The sequence below is a fragment of the Falco punctatus genome, assembly GCF_963210335.1.
Source record: "Falco punctatus genome assembly, chromosome: 7".
In the NCBI taxonomy this organism is placed as follows: domain Eukaryota; kingdom Metazoa; phylum Chordata; class Aves; order Falconiformes; family Falconidae; genus Falco; species Falco punctatus.
In genome coordinates this window covers 10,677,171-10,696,231 of record NC_137587.1, presented here as the reverse complement: position 1 = coordinate 10,696,231, position 19,061 = coordinate 10,677,171, and the positions used below count along the sequence as shown (strand labels likewise).

At 36.8% G+C, this 19,061-nt stretch overlaps 1 protein-coding gene across 7 annotated transcripts in view; it reads right to left on the bottom strand.

Annotated features, from left to right (window-relative positions):
• Positions 1 to 19,061, bottom strand: part of SLC25A21 (solute carrier family 25 member 21) — a 255,502-nt gene that overhangs the window by 216,213 nt on the left and 20,228 nt on the right. Inside the window, exon 2 of one of the 7 annotated variants that reach the window (XM_080394349.1) lies at positions 1,580 to 1,644. The exons of the other annotated variants lie outside the window; for them this stretch is intronic. The gene's annotated coding sequence lies outside the window, so the exon portion shown is untranslated. The remainder of the gene's footprint in view (positions 1 to 1,579; positions 1,645 to 19,061) is intronic. 7 annotated transcript variants of the gene reach the window in all.

The window sequence follows — 19,061 nt, the reverse complement described above, 5'->3', positions numbered from 1 at the left end:
TTTTCTTTCCCATGCCCAGTTGAGGACAGGAGCAATAGAGCAGCTTTGGTGGGCACCTGGCACCCAGCCAGGGTCAAGCCACCACATTTGCCTATTTCACCTCCTGTGTAAACATTAATGTATGTGACATACATGAAGCTGAGAAAATTTACTATAACATATCAGAAAAAAGGAAAAATGTTCTACTCTGCTTCTGTCACAGCACAGATTATAGAATTTAGTCTGATTACTGTTACCACTGCAATTTAATAAACCTACTTCCTGAATGCAGCAACAATGGTCTTAACCCCAAAATATTTTAGTAATTTCATTTAATTGAGCTATTGCACATGACTTATATTTATACCCAAAACATGCTGTAAAGCCTGTGCAACCACATTTCTTTATGAAGATTAAAGGTGAGAAAAGCACTATTAAGTGAAAAAAATGTAGTCTGCATGTAAGCAAATTCTGAGCGTCTTTTCTGAAGACAAAAGTAAATCATGCAATGCACTAATTCATGCAAGAAGAGACAAAGAATGCTAATAGAATTTATTCATTAAAAAATTACTACAAAATTGCTTACACAACTTTTCCAGTAACAAAAAATAATTTTAAATACAATGACGGAGATTTTCCTCGTAGTACGTGGTTTTCATAAATATTTTGAACAATCTTCCTCCCAACCTTTTTTAATCGTTATGGCTCTAAACCCAAAATTTAGTTTCTCAGAAGCCCAAATTAAATTACCTTTTGATGGCTGATGGCTGAAAGTTGACACATGTGATACAAGCTGTGCTTCATTCAAGTCCTCTGTCAGGTTGGATACTTGTGTTATTTTCATTATGTTAGCATCTACAGACTATAGTAAAAAAAACCCCAAACCCTGGGCTCCTAGTGCTAAATAGTCTACAGACATAAGGGAAAGAGGAACCAAAGCAGCTTACAATTCTAGTAAATGAAAGCCACTTGCCATAGTTTGACCTACCTGGAATGTCAGTAAGTCTGTGTTATCAGAGAGGTCAAGGAGTGAACGGAAATAGAAACTATGGAAAAATGACTAGGTCAGTAATGGAGTGCAGGTGATGCTTTGATTGAAAGGTCCTGCTGCTTGCAGGTTGGTGAATATCTCGCTTCAGAAAAGTACATTAACAAATTAAAAAATGAAGTAAAATGCAGTCTGCAAACACATCACAATTGTTCTGAGATGCAGGTTTCAGATATACTGTGAGTTATAAGAATAGTGCTAGGATAATTACATGAATGGAAAGAAAATACAATTTTCCATTTTTTAGTGTACCATGCACTACATCCTCACTGGTGCAAATACACACTGCTCTCAGTGTTACTTGATGTACAATGCTAACACAGTAAATAGCCACTCATCTGTGAGCTGTTTAACAGAACCAGGGCTGCACAGTCTCCACACTAATTTAGGTCTGAGCCAGTTTAGGTCCAGATACAGCCTTAATCCAGAAAAGCTGCACCAGTGCAGACCTCTGCCTCATCTTCAAACCAAGTATCTTTATGTCCACCATCGTAGTCACCAAAATTTTCTTTCAGTGTTCCACTCAATGTACATTCTTATGGCTTAATTTACCTGTTTCCTGTGGCTTTGCTTACTGGGGCTATTCCAATCCTTCCTCTTCCCTGTCCCAAGTTAACCTAGGTAATTACAAGCTGATTATAGATCAGAACATGATTGGTTCTGGCAGCAAAAAAGGGTTCACATAGTTGCATTTCTTCCTGAGAAGTGAGCCGTCTCAAATCCTGAGCTTAACATAACAGAACTGCATGTACTATTATGTTAGAAACTTCTGATATGACAATTTACATTCAAGCAACTCAGATTAAGTTCAAAAAAAGTAGTATTTCCCTACCTAAAAACTAGAACACTTCAGAAAAGTAGGCAATACATAGAGGAAACTAGTTATTCAAAGTGTGGGTTTGTGTAAGGCAGTTCCTCTGACCCAACACAGATGTCTGAGCTAATTGATCAGACTCACTTTGTAGCCAGAGAAACAAGCACTGTTTTGCATGGTTTGACTCACTGTAAAACCACTAAAGCAGGTCAGATGACAAGTACCCTAAAGACACTTACTCATACCTAAGGACTCCTAAGGAGTATTGCAAAAGCCTAGAAAAACGAACATAAATATATTCATCTAAAATAACCTGAGAGGAATTTGCTTGTGTATTACATATGCTCTTTGTACCTGTATACATGCTCTTGAAATACACCACCAGTCAACAGGGATGCTCACTCCTTTGCCTTTTAGGGATGCAAACAAATCCACAAGCATGAAAATTTTGCAGAAGCCAACCAAAACTGTTTCATTTCAACCAGCATATTCAAATCTCAGATCCAAAAAATCTTGTAAGGGAGTAAGATTACAAATTCTGACGCTGTAGTCTAATCAAGGAGGTAAGTGAAGAAAGTGACATCCATGTATTTCTCACATAATGAGTCACTCAAAAATGGTGCCTGCTGCAGTTTGTGTACTTGTCTGCTCACCAGGAAGCTTGCACTGGAAGTGGCAAAATGAGAAAACATTTCTTCCTCTTGTCCTCTCAAGCTCAGGACCTTAGGGCTATGAAAGATAATTCACTGAGTGTGAAGGAGTATCAATACAGCGTGATTAAGTATTAATATAGTCTGAATTAAGCAGGACTGCTTAAGATTCCTTTGTCATTGTCAACAGCCACTCTCATCAGGACTTACTAATTGAGTAATAGCAATATTGTTATTTAGGACTGTTTTTCAAACTAAAGCTGGCTGCTAATTAGATATAAGTCGGTTAACTTGCAATCTCAGTCTCCCTTTAATACCCATGGTGTTTTGATACACATACCCCCCCAATATATGATTGCTACTTGGAAACACTTTGCTTTTATCTAACAGACACACCTTGCAATTCAGCAAGTCCATTGTTCAGTAGTCACATAAAAGACTTAATCCACATGATCTTTAATAGATGCCTTTGGAATATGAACTATAGATCACAATTTCTTAATTCCTCTGAAGGTTGATTAAAATGAAGCATATACCTAGAAACAGTGAGCCAGACACCTAAATGACTGTTTTACTGACATAGATAAGCCTTTTAGAACAATTTATTGATTTAAAACTATTTCACAGTAACAAAAGAAAATCTTATTCCTTTGAGGAACTTGCAAAAGATTAGAGTTCAATTTTTACATTCTGTAAACAGACAATATTTAATCTGTTTAAAATTAAACTCAGAAGATCAATCAGATAGGCTTTTGAAGGGCTCAGACACTGCAAGTAGTTTAGCATTGTATTTGTAAGAGATACAGCCAGTTGTTTAACCACACAGATATCATTTAGTCTATAACTTAAACAAGCATTGATAAAGGTTTTTTTATTAAAAAGATGCTATCAGCAAAACAAACACAGTATTTTGTACTACTTCAAAGCTTATTTATAATGTGTTTAGAAATATTCAGTGGAAACAGGAAAATAATGTCTTGATTTTCTAAACTTTACAACATCTGCTTTTACTTACTTGCAGCATTGTAAAGTTCTCTGGATTTCAAATGGGTAACTTTTTTCTTTTGTCTGGTCCCAAATTTGAAAGTGTTCACTTTTTTTTACCCCACACAATTTTCCATTTTCCCCTTAAGAATACAGCCATATAAAAATCTCTGCAGCCTACTAACAGTGCTAAATACTAGTTACCATAACTTACATTTTAAATAAGCACGTTGAAAACCTGCTAGAAATTACTCTTCCTCAGAAGACCAAGATTCCTACATCTTTTATCATTTCCTGATGTACATATGTAACTCTTTTTAACCAGATATCATGCTGTTTATTCGTACTACTGTCTCCCAGTCTAGTATAACCTGCAGAAAACATTCTTTGACAAATGCATTTCTTTTCACTGGCTTGGTTTGTGGAAGTGACTACAGCCTTCTAAAACCAAAGGGCTTCTCCTTTAACATTTTTTCAATCTATAAGAAAGGATTCAACCTGTAACCCTAGACATTAGATGTAACAAATGCATCTGTTTCACTTTTAACAGTTTACCATGACCTGTTTGAAGATGCACTATTATGTATAGCTTTATTGATTTCCCTCCACTATGTATAACTAGAGCTGTTGGTGATTTAATAAGAAGTCGTATCTGAAGTCTTCGAGTATGCAATCACATACCATTTAATAAATACACAATGTCATAACTAACTTCCTATACCTGCTTAGATTAGAGTTAGACAAGCTGCACATGAGTTCCTTTCTGGCTGCGCCTAGGCTAATAAGCTGGGTGCCTACTGCAGAACATCTTATGTTACTGTGTACCCTGGTCTCCTGATCATCCAGATCAGGCTGATCAGTTATTGCATGGTCTGGCTCCCATCTGGCCTCATACTCGGGTTTCCCTCCCATCAATCAATAGCACCTGGGGGGACAGCAGGAAGGAGAACGAAACTGGTGGAAAGCTGGGTCTCAGACCACTGTTGGGATACACGGCTACAGGGTGAGGCAGAAGGCTTTAGTTTGTGCTTGAGTTCTGCTGCAACGTGAGATGAGGTCAGAGTTGGACATACCCAGATCCCAGAGGTTGGAAATGCTTCCGTACCTACTAGCTTAAACATAGCTTCTGTGTGCCTGACAAGCAAAGGCAGTAAAGACAAAGATTTCCTGTGTCGTCCTTGAAAAAACAAAAACATGTTTGCTGCTGCACTGTAAATGGCTGCATAGCACTAGTGCAGATGGCACCTGTAACTGCCCCTAAAGATTCCTGGACCCCAGCCTCAATTAACCATTGCAAAATGTCCAGCCCCACCCTCCTCCACACGCTCATATGAATTTCTCTCTACATTGGTCCACAAAAAGACAAAATTGTGAGGAAGAAGGGAAATGAAAAATATTACCATCCACCAGAACACATGTGTAGACAGAAGCAGAGGGTAAAGGATAGCAGGTAAAGCACAGTTTATGCCAGTTTTGAAAAACTTCTAGTTCGTTAAAGGATGGAATGATCAACCACAAGAAGCTTCTCTACCAGGCAGCTTGTGGGACAAACTTAAAGCCATATGATCTTTGTGATGGACCTTGAGAAATGCTTTCAGGTAGAGATAGACCAGTTTTCCCACTGATTGGCCCTCCTAAAACTTTTCTCTCCCATTTGTATCCAATGTCCCATTCTAACTGACTGTACCAATGCTAAAACAGCCACAGAGCAGAACAGCAGCTGAACTAACAAGAGAAGATAGAAAGTTCAACTTGCAGTTCTCTGCATTTTTTATTAGGCAAACCTCAGTCAAATAAGCCACAAATGGATGTGAACAGTGTCCTCTTCATCATTTGTTCATTGCATGTAAGGAAGGGGATGCCTAATCACTGCTGTCACCAACTACTTGTGGCTGGTCAAGTTCAATAATGATCCATTTGATAGTCCTTGTGGGGAAAACAAACTCCCTGAATAGCAAGAACTTTTGAATTTGTGTTACTTAACTTATTGATTTAAAAAAAAACCTCAGATTTTTACTCAAAACAAGCATGGAATAAACAACTGATAATTTGTTTTCCATGCTTGAGTTTGATGACTATAAACCTTGCTTCTCTTATACAATACGTCACAACCATAACATTAGTAATTAAAACTTACATTTGTATTTGGAGGCTCTCTCAGGAGAGAATTCAAAAACTTAAATTATGGGTAAATATTCTTCTGCCAAATCTGTTGCTCCCCATTCCCTAACACCCCCAGGCAAGGGTAAAGACTGAGTTAATTTTTACAATTAAACAAACAAAATATTTGGTCACTTAGTTTCAGTTTCTTCTGGCATTGATGTCTTGTGGGTACTATATCAAGCCATGAAAAATAAATAAAAGGGAGCTGAACATTTCAAACACTGTCAGTGAACTTTTTTACAGTTCAATGAGGTTAATAGGCCTTTTAATTTACAAATTCATAAGACTAGGATTATATTTGGTTAATATGTTCTTAAGGTACTCATTGAAGTCTTACTACTAGAAATAGAAATTAGTTCCTCATGACAGAGTCAAGATTAGTTGTAATTAACAGAAAAGTCACATTCAAACAAACTTCAGACAGCAACAACTAATTACAGCAACTAGAACATACAAGCAAGAAAGCTGTGAGCTTGCAAACCCTTGAACAAATGATTAGACTCCAGCAAGTCAGTTGGTCCAGAGACTCACAAGCAAGTTAAAAACATGCACAAGTAATTTACAGGATTGGGAACAAATAAATCAATCCTTTCATTTTGGGATCAACCCAAATAAATTTCAGATCCTTCACAAACTTCTTGCATTGCAGAAAAGATGGAGCCCTGTCATGTTACTCTGTCAATTGCCTACATCAAATCTTCAGATCCAAGCAATATTGAATTACAAGGTTCAATGTTATTTTTATTCTACATTTACTATGCGTTGTAAGTAGTATGTTACACAATGTATCTATGCATCAATTGAAAACAGGAAAGCAATTCAGGAGTTTGCAAAAAAATGTTTGCTTTTTTGTCTTTTTTTATGGGTAGCAAGCACAAGATATGCAGTGCCTTATTAAAACATCAAGGCAGCAAACAATGGAAAATTTTAAAAAAATAGGAAGTTCTTGATCAAATTTTCTTCTTGCGATGTGAACCCAGAGGAAGAATTTAACCTGCTGAACATTCCAATTATTTCTTCACACTAAATGAAGCTTTGCTCAGTGTAGCAAGTTATAGTTCTCCCTTGCACATCTGTTTATAAAGAAAATGTTTAATTAAGAGATCGTTTAAGGTGACAGTATCAGCACGCACAACTGCCATTTCTTTCGTACACTTTTCTAAATGTCAAATCAAAACATGACAATGCAATTAAATACACTGGTAACTATAGTTTTATTATAACTACCTTATAAATCACATTATAGCTAATTAATCTAATTAACAGTCCAATGTCCCAGATACATTACAGGAAAAGACCAAATCAATCCAGCCTTGAAGAAACCACTAATATGTCTCAGACACCAACCCTGGATTTGTTGAATGTTCATTGAATATCGACCTGCTGTGAAAATATTACTATACCTGCTGCTTTTATGGGACTAGGTTTTGCTTGCCCTTTTTTCCCTTAAAAAAAATTTAAGAACACAGAAGTTAATACTATAAACTAAAGATACTTTGCTAGTGGCTTACAATTTCAAAGATAACTAATTAAACTGAACCTCTTATAAGTTTTAAGATTCACAGGTTGAAAGTTCAGTATTTTTCTGCTATGTACCTCTTTCATGTGTCCAAATTAAAATGCTAGTACACAAATAAAACCACAGTAAGTCCCTTGAAACTTGGGCTGAAAAGTATCACATTTTCTGAAGGTAAATAAAGAGCATGTTGAAGCAGAGCAGAGTTTCTAATGAGTTAATGTAAAAAGCCTCATGCAAAAGCAATCCGCATCAAAGCTAGCAGGCAATACCCTGACAGTCATCCATCAAACCAAAAGTCCCCTTAATAAATGCCAATTATAGGGCAAATATGCACAAACGCGGATAGCATAAGCCATGGGATCATTTCCTTCCAAGAAAATTAGTGACCAACAAAACACCCATGCAGCCTGCCCTACAGCAACACTCACTCCTGACTGGAATACTAACTACTATTATTATTTCACTCCTTTTTATTTTATTTTGTACTTATGCAAGAGTTCAGAACCACACAGAATTTTGTTTGGGGTTATACAAATTCCTTCACAATTTGTATAGAAGTCTAACATAACTTTTTAAAAGCCATGACATGCCTATAATGTATACAGAGTCTCTGACTTCCGCCGTAAGCGAGCCTTTTTCCTAACTTAATCATACTCAAATTTCACCCCTTTTAAAGATCCTGATTCAAAAATGTTCACTCATTCTCCACAGTCCACAAATTTATACCATCTCTTCCTGTGGTATTATATGTGCATAAATTAAAAAAGAATGGTCTTGTATAAGGGCTGAAAACAGAACATTTCAAGTACCCAGCCTCCAAATCTAACTTCAATTTATCAAGGAAAGTGTTCAATACAAAAATAAAATGATAATTTTATAAGAATGTATGTGTGTGGATAGGATGTTTTGAATTTGAACAGTTATGTTTCCCAAATCTAAAAACAAAGGGAATACAGCATGCTAAAGTCAAATAAGCAGCATTAAAAACTTCTCCACTGTTACGTTTGCCATACCTCTGATTCATTTCAGCACCTTTTGCATAACACACCTGACCAATGTCTTTGCTCTCCCAAGGGTAGATTTTTTTTAGATTTATTGTATCCAATATACAGTACACTGAAAAGTAGCACTTTTTGTCATATGGAGTGACAGAGGTCCATACCTTGAGGTAACAGTTGAGGTCTAAGATAAAAACATTATGCTAGTAAGACAAAGTAGCTTTGCAAGAAATACTTAATACTAATATCATGACAGAGCGGATTAATTTCTTAGATGTAGACACTCACATTTGCTATATGTATAGAAATGCTACGTTAGACCTAGTTTGATGTCTTATCTAATTGACTTCTAAAGTGACACCTTCCATTGCACAGGCTGGCCCGTGCTATATTCATTTATTTCCATCTTACCTAAAATTATGATGAATGGTCTGAGCTCCATTCAATTATTGAAAATGTGCAAAGAAGCAGAAACAATGAAACTGGCAAAGTGCTCTGCATTCTTAGGAACAATTTAGGCTAATTAGCATCAACTTCTCCCCCATTCATCATACCCCTTTAGAAATATAAACAAACTGTCAGCTCTAACCTAACAAACAGATCACTGAGCTACTTAACACAAATTATTCTTACATGAAAAGCTCCTTCTCAGGCAATATTCTCCTCTAGGGCATCTGGGAAGCCGAGCTATTAAAATTGAAGACATATGTTTCAGTCAAACTTAACTCCCAGATTGTAGTGATCGCTGTTGTGACAGTTTTCCATCAGCATGCTGCTGCTGGCAATGTACTACATATTTAAACAAAGCGATGCAACAATAGACTTCAATGATGCATGTTCATTTAGTACAATATCAATACCACCCAATTAGCATACCACACCTAGAAGTGGAGCTATTAAAATTGTTGCTTAGGTACAACTCAGATTTCATTTCGGGTTTCTTTCAGAATTACAAGTTCTGTGTGTTCCTGCGAGCATGCAGAAGGCAACAGCTATGCCAGTGTCAGCTTTGACAATAGATTTGGCATTCAAACCGAGCTGCAGAGGCAGTGCTCTGAAGGGGCCAGCGGGGAGCACTGCTGTTGCTCCTGGGTTTGAGCTCAAACTTCTCCATAGATGCCACAAATAAAAGGACGACTCTAAGCTAAAGAAAAATGGGGAGGTTCACATAGGTGAATTCTTCTTCCTTAACACTGCAATCCCTGTGCTACTTTAAAAGCCAAAATAATAACAAAATACTTTCTTCCTTTTCTCCAAACTGCAGAAGGAACTATACTGCCACCCCCCACACACACCTGACTAAGATTTTTGTGCTAAAGCTAAGAATTTTTCATCACTTCAGTAAAATAGTTCACTGCCTGGTGAAAGAAATAAACACTGACCTGAAGCTTACTGTCTCACAGTTATTTGAGATTTTGTGCATATGTAAGAATAAGCCACTTCCAGTAAGAACTGCAAAATTTAATATCTTCTGCTGGTTTTTAGAAGGGTGCACACTGACAGGTATAATTTGGAAACTCCAGATACCAGAAATAATCAGTGTTGAGGAACTACTTCCTGAGCTAGGTTTTTCTTTTCAATCTGTAAAAAAATTCCTACCGTATTGCCTTAGTTCCCTTGAAACAGTAAAATATTTAATTGGAACTTTGTGAATTCAAAGAAAAAGACTTTCCTATCCTTTCTCCTTTGATATTCTTTCTGGCTCTAATTTTGCCCTGCCAGAATCACTTGTAGTGCATGTCATAGCTTGCTTGCTTTGTTTTCTTTCTTCTGGGGAAGGTAACAAAACCAAGCAGTAGCAGCTTTGTGGCCTGTTTGCATAAAAAAAAGGTGTAGTCTTAATTTTGTTTCATCTTTGGGTGATAAGACCAAGGAGGATCTTCCTTTAACTTCCTGATTTGGCCTTCATTACTGGCTGTACATAATTGCTTTTTCCCCTTGGATACAGAACTTCCAAGGCCTGGAGGCATATAATATGGATGGGAACCAGAACAATTAGATATGAGGTCCACAAACACCTCTATAGTGATATGCTTCCTAGCAACTACAAAGAGAGATTCTGAATGAACAGAGCAAGATACTATTTCTTGCTTCCAAAAAAAGGATCTTGCATTAAGACACGGCAGCCACTTCAAAGTGTTTTACACGTTAGTGCTGACCAGAAAGCCTAATCCTAGAAGTACTGTGGAAACAGATCAGTGAGATTTGAAAGTGAGCACCTGCATAAAGACTCTCGCCTGTCTCATCTGAAATGATCTTACAGCTATGAGCTTTACTGACCCATATAATTGGAGATGTAGTTTACGTTTATCAAGAAAGAATTTAAAAAGGTTTTACAGCGAGAGGACTAAAAACCTGTTTCAGATATCATGAACATAAATTGATACTTCACAATAACAAATCAAGGTTAAGCTAGACAGATACACTTGAGGTCTGAAGTAAAGAGATACATGAAAACTGACCTCTAACTTCGAACACTGAAGTGTGAAACTGAAATCTTAGGATTGTACCCAGCTCCTATACATTTCTGGTCCCGTTTCCACCATCCACTTAAAGAAAACATGAATATCTGCTCTAGAAACAGGGACATGAAATTAGATTCTAAGGGACAAAGCAGCACTGAACACTTCTTGTGTATTAGAGCAGGAACTAGAGGTACACCACAGAGACAGCAAGGAAAATGTCACAGAGCCAGTAAATTTTGCTGTGTTATAAAAGAGATTTTTCTTAGGCAAGGGTTGTTTTATACAGGACAGTCTCACAGGTGGTCAATCAACCACCACTTTTGGCTACATTTCTGAGAAGAACACATAGTATATGGGTATGATACCTAAATACCAAGTTGCATATTCTAGTTTACGTATTTTTTCCTTGGTTCAGTTATTAAAAAGATATTTTCCATATTTTCATCTAAAGAGCATCTAATATAGATGACTACATGACTGCCTTGTAGACAAATAAATATTAACTCACTTCTCTGGAAATTACTTGCAAACTGGCATCAGACTGTCACTGAGCTATACTGAATCCCAGAGAAACTTGCACGCTGTATTTTTACCGTTATGTTACGTAGCTCAAGTGTGCAACTTTCGAAGGTTAGTTTATTATTTACACTTAGTTACTCTCACATAGCTGTTATTTCATTTACATTTTCAAATGTTCCTGTTGGTTTGGAGAAGTTTTCTTCCTGGTTGACAGTGCCTTTTTAAGACACAGCATCAAGTAACAGAAGCAGACAGGAAATAAGCATTGTTGCTCTCCAGAGGATGATTAAGCAAGTCTGCACAAGTTCCCTGAAGTTCCCACAAACAGGCTCTTATGTAACAACATATGTTTTCAAAGATATTTTCTCTGAGCATTGAACAGTCTTCATGGGAAAACCAAACTAGCTTTAAAATAAACACTATGAATATTATGAAATAGCTACAAACTAAAGAGTGCTATAAAGAAAGAAAATTATTAAATACTTAAAATACTATAGCAACCGATTCTCATTTACATTCCTCCGAATTAATTTAGGCCAATAATGTATCCAGGGTCCTGCAGTCTCTTCCCTATGCAAACAAAGCATGTTCCTTAGAACATCATCTGTAATTCTCCGAGACAAGTCCAGGTGATTGTTTTAATGCAAGTAGTCTAGATGCCTTCAGTACTCTGCTTCTTTGAAGTAATCAGAATCCATTCTTTTCCTCTCACCTATGCCCAAAGCAGGGTTTAACTTGAGAATTTTTTAAAGTCTTCTAACATTACTCTTGCATTAGGCCTTCCCACTATGTACCATCATTAGATTATGCAGTATAACTATGGATAGTTTTAAGTTATTCATTATTACATAGGTTTTATTCTTTGAAAAATGCAGACATATAAACCACTAAGATTTTCCATCCTTCTCTAAAATTAAAGAAAATTCTGAATCATTTTATTACAAGAATTTTAAAAGCCTATAGAAGTGCTTATTAGATTCACATAAAGAGAGTATTTGACTAGCTAGCACTAGATATGAGGATAGACTACAATATACTTTGATTTTTCTACTAAAAAATAAAAATTTTGGGACACGAACATTGAAAGTTATCAAACTACACAACATTAATATTTTAAGCTTTTGAGTTACTTTCACTTACAATTTCTCTGCCCATTTATAAAGATTTGCTATTGCAAATGTAGAAAAAACAGGTCAACCAAAAATGCCAAAGTTAACTATGCTCTCACAAACCAGAACCCCAAGCTGTGTTCCAGCAGAGCATCCTGTATGCTCTGAAAATCTGCTAGCAGCAAGTCTGATTTCTATGAACCATACTATACATTTTATTTTCATGTTACTTAGGCAAAAGCTTAGAATTCTGTGTACTAAAGACATTGCCCAGATATATAGAATCACACAGAGCTTATCCTGTTATTCCTAAAATATACAACTTAATATTTCACATGAAAAGAATATCTACTCATGAAAGGGCTGGATGCCCTTAACTTTTTCAACTAGCCTCTGACATTGCTACCATGTACTGATTTTTAAAGCTTTTAAACTGTTGTTCCCAAGATATAAGATACATTTAGCACAGGGCTTCTCCCAAACAAAGCAGTTGTTTTCAGCCTTGTAAAAACTATACGGTCCCCACTGAGAAGTTCACTTTATCGCTTCTCTTTCTCACAATAGCACCAAAATGAGGAATCATACTACAGTTAAAATCTAATGAGTTTGCCATCTTCTCAAGCCCATATGCTATGCCTTTCCGATATTCAAATATCCTGAAATAAATATACTTTTAATTATTTACTATTCCTGCTTAGGTAGTGCTTTGTTGTATTGGTGCTTGCCTATGGCTGCACGGTTAGGAGGAATTCACTTCTTGGGGTTGCTTAGTCATGGAAACTGAACTAGAAGTGACCTAACAGGCCATATTTCCTGGTCAAACAGGATCATTCTATTCTCATCTATTTTCTAATGAGCTGTTAAAGGACCTTGGTGATAAGACTTTCACCACTTCCCTCTTTCACAGCTTGTAGATCTCACTGCTTGAAAGCCATACCAATAGTCATTCTTTCAAGCATGGTGTATCATTTTCAACTCCTGCCTACATGTGTTATTTTTACTCCTCAACCAGTTATGATTCAGTACCAAACAATGGCCAAAACAGGCACAATGAGGATTATCACAGCAAAAGATATTGAAAGGTATTATAACTTACCTATTTCACTCTACTATAAAAATCTGAGCAAAATAAAAGACAGTAAACCTTTTGCTCATAAACAGCAAGAGCTGAAGCCAACTACTGCTATACTATACTGTTTTGGTTATGATTTTGATCTCAGTTCTTCCTCTTAAGTGACTTTAAGTTATAGCAAATAGCAAAACTCTTAAGTGAGAAAGAGTGAATAAGCTGCAATTATGTTGCTCTGAGCTACTCCTAATCATAAGCATCCATAAAGGCAAGAACTGCATCACCAAAACATGTATAAAAAAAAAAAGTAATTGCATTGTAACAGCATAAAAAAAATATGAAGAAAGTAAAGCACTTGTAGAACAGCCCTAGTGAGGACAACTGAGTGAGACAACTGCTACAGAGTTAAAAGCAAAGTTTCAAAAGATACATAAGTGCTGGAGGGCAAACAAATGCCTATCTATGGGACTGTAAGTCTGGTAGTCTGGTAAGAGAGGCTGCTTGCTGCATTCAATTGTGCACAGTTTGCTGTGCTCCCTTAATACACATCTTTTCCTAGTAGAGTAATCACAAAGCTATCATAAAATAGATAATCCAAGATACTTTCCCATCATTTCTTAGGTCTGGCTTAGTACAGCCTTAATACATTATTCAAATAAAAATTAAGGAAAAATCGTAAGTTTTTTCTGTCCTTCTTAAGCCTAATGAGGTGATCCAGAGCTGAAAATCTATGCTTTCCAAGTTGCATGAGCGTCTGAAGACAACAGATGGAAGCACTGTAGTTAACAGAAGCATCAGGAAAATCCAAAAAAGCTGCCAAAGCATTCCTGCTCTTCAGTCAGGAACTGCAGAGCTGCCAAAACCAGGGGTCAGGAACAGAGAACTGACAACTTGTGCAAATGCTTTCCAGGCTATGAGAGTCATGATTCTCAGGGCAGTTGATCTCCCTAGTTGGGCCTACATTATTTAAAAAATATGATTTTTCAAGTATTTATTTTATTATTTTTTTTAAGCTATGGGTGGGGAGGCAGGCCCTAGGCCAGCTTCTGGACTAAAAATCACTTATTTGCATTTTTAAAAACAAAACCTGTTGCTCAATGGGAGTAGGGAAGATGGGCTAAGGCCAAAGACTGTTTACAATTCTGCCCCAGCTGACAGATGGTCTTTGAACAAGGGAAATTCCTGCTCATGCATTAAAAGGCTACGTAACAAACATGGAAAAAAAGGGGAGTCTTCCTACCAAATTCACTTAAGTGCTGCACCAAACTAAGCTATCAGATGAATCTGTGACTGTTATCCCTAAAATTTCAGTTCCTATATTAGCACAAATGGACTCCTCCAACTTGGTGCATCCATAGGAAGAGTCAAGTTTGGGGCCTGAGTAAGTGTACAGTTTTTGCTTCTAAGCCAGTAAACTGGCTATTAATAGATCTTTGCATGCATGTAGGTATTCATTTAAGGGTAGCTGAAGTAGTTCAGATAGTAAATGCTGGTTAAAAAAACCATGTAGTTAATTAGGAACTTTAGGTGCTTTTGGCACTAAGCATCGGCTAAAGGAAGACATTTGTGTTTTCAGTTTAGGTTGACTGATCTATGAAGTAGTAGAGGGACTCTAGGCCAATGTATTTTCTTTTGTCTCTGATACCCCTTTCTCATTTAAATCCTGCCATACAAGCAGGGACTTTCAAGCTCCAATATGAGCCACTGAACAGCCACGATATCCCCTATTTCCAAAACATCCAATTAAGAAAACTTCCTGAAGTCACTGGAATGCAAAAATTACAGATCACTGGCAGAAAAAAAAATGGTGTCAAAAGAAGGGACAAGCACAGGCCCTCCAATAAGCTACCTTCACTACTTCATAGTATTAGAACCTTAATAGTAAAGCAGATTACACAGAACACTCTCAAAGCCTTAACCCTGAAATGGAAGTAATCACTATCAGCCTGCAAAAGTATCCCACAAACACTTAAAGAAGCATCCAAGAATTCAGTTCTGCTCTTCTGTGCAGGGTGTACACCCCACCAGGCATGACTTAACATATTTTCTTCTGGAATTGTCACCTTGGCTAATTTAATAAGCATAGATCCAATTTACAGTTCTAGTTTACATTTTTGTAAGAGTGTCATTTTGAAAACGTCTATCAGAAGAAAAGATGCAATACAGTTTACCTTGTGTTGCTTTACTGCCTGTTTTAGCAGCTCTACAGTAAGCAGCTTGCTTTGGGACACACAGTTGAAGAACAGAAAAAAGTGCCACTGAAATGGATGCTATACTTGACTGACTCATTTGGAGGCTGTTTTGTTTTAGCTTCTCTCACTGTTGTCAGAGGAATGGGTATTTATCCTGGTCTCAATATCCCCTCAGTTCATCACACACCTACAAGACTTTCAAGGTCTGAAACTGCTGCTTTGAGGCTAAACTCAAAGGACATGCTAAGAAATGCTGTATGCTATTACACCTTCATTAAATTTTCTGCCTCATTTGTGCAACCCACACCAGGTTCGGTAGAAATCCTAAATGCTTGATTCACAGACAAGGTAAATACCATTGAGGTTCCTCTAAAGAGCCCCAAACCAGAGAACTCCACTGAAGAGTAGTCAATGAAAGGGAAAGACTACTCCTGCTGTATCTCAGCAGGTGTAAGGCATCTCTCTTTGTACATGGTATTTTCAACCTGCAGTGTCATCTGGAGTTAGATGCATTAACATTTGTCCCTTTCTTGAAAAAGCAGTGACAGTGATTTTACCCACAAGCCAACAGGTAACCAAATTACAACAACCAAATAAAGGCAAGGGAAACTGATTCCTTGCCTGCCTCTACCAAAAAGGGATTTAAACCTGCCTTTATCATCTCCAGGAGACTACTCTAAGCATTAAGCTATAACAGAAGAACTGTAGGAGGCAGTTTATTCATTCCCTTCTGTCCATTTTGCATAATTAAAGATCCACTTAAAAGCTATATACCAAGGCCTAGTGGAAGAAGCACTCGTGGGAGGCAGGAAGTCTGGACTGTGGTCTCAGTTCTGAGGAAACCTTTAACTCTTGAATTGAAACCTCCTTCCTTGTTCCATGGTCATGCTTAGTCTAACCACTCTTCTAAACCCTTAAATACTTCATGTAAATTTACTTCAATACAGAAGGCTAAGAGCATGATCTACTCCTCACTACAGCTTAAAGTGGGCACCACACTACCCCAACACAGTGAATAATACAAGCTTGACTTTTCAAAAGCAGAGAAGCAGCTGAACCCAAGTCTCTTGCATCACAGTCGAGTGATCTAATGCTGGAGAGCTACAGAAAGTAGATGCAGGACAGAACTGGATAACTATCTTTCTTCCCACAATGCTTTATACAAAGCCTGATCTTATGAAGCTGCTCTAAATATGTCTAATGAATGGAGCCCTGCAGAGAAGATGGAGGATGCCTACCTACGGTCTTAATCCTAATACATCTTGGACATGGGTCTACAAACTGAGTATTTACACCTAGCAAATCTGATTGCAAACTGAGCTCTCATTCAAATGAAAATGGAAATAACTTTTCAGAATCCAGAAATCAAACACTTAGTCTATAAAAATTACTTAAATTTAAATCCTAAAGGTCTGTAGCCCTTAAAGTCTGTTTTCAAGATTGTTTACATCTAGTACTTCAGCCAAATAAGTGCTGGTTTGTTTTTAAATGTATTTACATCTGTCACATCCAGGCAGGTAAGTGTTAAAAGCAACGGGAAAACAATAGGAGGTTAAACTATGCAATGCAATAAGAATGTTTAGCATGCCCTGACACTTCAGCTTCCCCCCTCCCCCTTCAGGCATCTAATTGTTTGCTTTTCCTCCTACATACTAAAATGAAGTGAACTACAATCAAAGTGTGATGACAAATGGTCCCAGGGTTTGCATTCTTCAGAATATATTGGCATTTGTAAACCAAAAAAAGAAAGATAGATGTAATCAACCACCCTCATACAAGAGAAGGATCTGGAAGAATATGTTGGCAAAGTCTTCAAACCACATTAAGCACTAATTTGAAAGTATGTTTGAAAAGAAGAAAGCAATGCATCTAATACTAGTTTATTTGTATAACAACTAGAAACTGAACTTGTCAGACATATTTTTAAAGATGGAAACAATTAAAATACATTAGTGATCTAAACAGGCACTGTTTTAAAAAAAAACAAAAACGAACTTTAAACAATCGAGGTTACACATACCCACATTTTGTTGACTAATCCTCACCTTCCCTTGATCTGCTAATATTCAGTACTTTTATACATGGAAACATTGCATCTGTGCTTACAAAAATTCACAAGAACTAAGTCTGTAGAGTTACCTACAGAAAGAATGATATATTGTCATGAGAAAAAACACATCAGCTGCAGGATGGCAATTGTTCTGCCTCCAACATTAAAACCTTTGACACTTCTATTAAAAAAATGACATACTGCTCCAAACAGAGTGGCCAGGCCACACCGTATCATCAATGTAACAACAGTCAGTTCATTTTACCAGTAAATCAAAATGGACAAAAGCTGAGAGGACTGTTACTCACATCTTCCTCTTCATTAGTAATATCTTGACCGGAAGGGTAAAGGACTCAGTATGGGAGCAGGCTTACCAAATAAATGAATAAGGAAATATTATTTAAATTCAAGTAGTTTTAAATATGTAACAAATTCAAATAAGTCTTAAATTACAGATTAAAGTAACCTGCACTGTTTGCAGTCATTTGAAATGCAGTACTTTAGATTTCTGGACACTGACAACCCTTCTTCAAAACAAGAACAAATTATTCAAAAGCCCAAGCACAAACTTAAGAACAGAGAGATCTTTAGATACTCACTTTTGACCTGCTGCAGTCATACCAGGCCACAAACACAGACAAGCTTCAGAAAACACTGGCATGTCTTCATAAACACGATACTGAGTCGCCTTTTTTTTTTGCATGCTTTGATGAGCAGCAAAATTGTTAGCTTTTATAAGCATCATTAGCATAACATTAGCACACAGTGAAACGAACAGTTCATGCCCACAAGCTACTGTTTCTAATCTTCTGAAAACATAACCACTGTAATCGCTTTTAGTCTTGAGGATTATATGTGCAGCACAAACTTGGCTATAGAGAAGGATGATACAGAGTTGAAAATTTCCTGACTGACTTTTGAACTGCTTTACATGAGGCATGGGTACAGTCATTACCTTTGGAGGGAAATTACTTTTGATTACACAAGCTATATAATGTTTTAAGAGGCTCCGTTAATACTTAAAAAAAAGAAAACCAATTGTGTCATCAGTGCATATCAATTACTTTAGAGACCCAAGGAAAGAAAAGACCTCAGTATATCAGAACTTTCAAACAACATACAACATTTGCAGCTAATATACAAGAATTTAAGATACCAAACAAAAAATCAATTTAATGCTTTCCTATTACTAAAGTACTTGAATATTAGCACCAAAATGGTGGTAATTACACCATGATACAGCCTCATCGTTTGTTAGAATAGGTTAAATGGTAAAACACTGAAGACTAAGAATAATCTACTTGATAACTCTAAAGTCACTAATTGATACAATGAGTAGAGATCTTTCAGACACACACAAGCAGTGCCACCACACTATATTCTATATTTATGTTTTAGTAATATACCTTGCTCCACAGGGTCTGGAGCCAGTTTTCATGAAATTCCTGTTTCAGAAGAGAAAAAGTAGCAAAATAGGACTTCAACAGGCAACAGAAATTCAG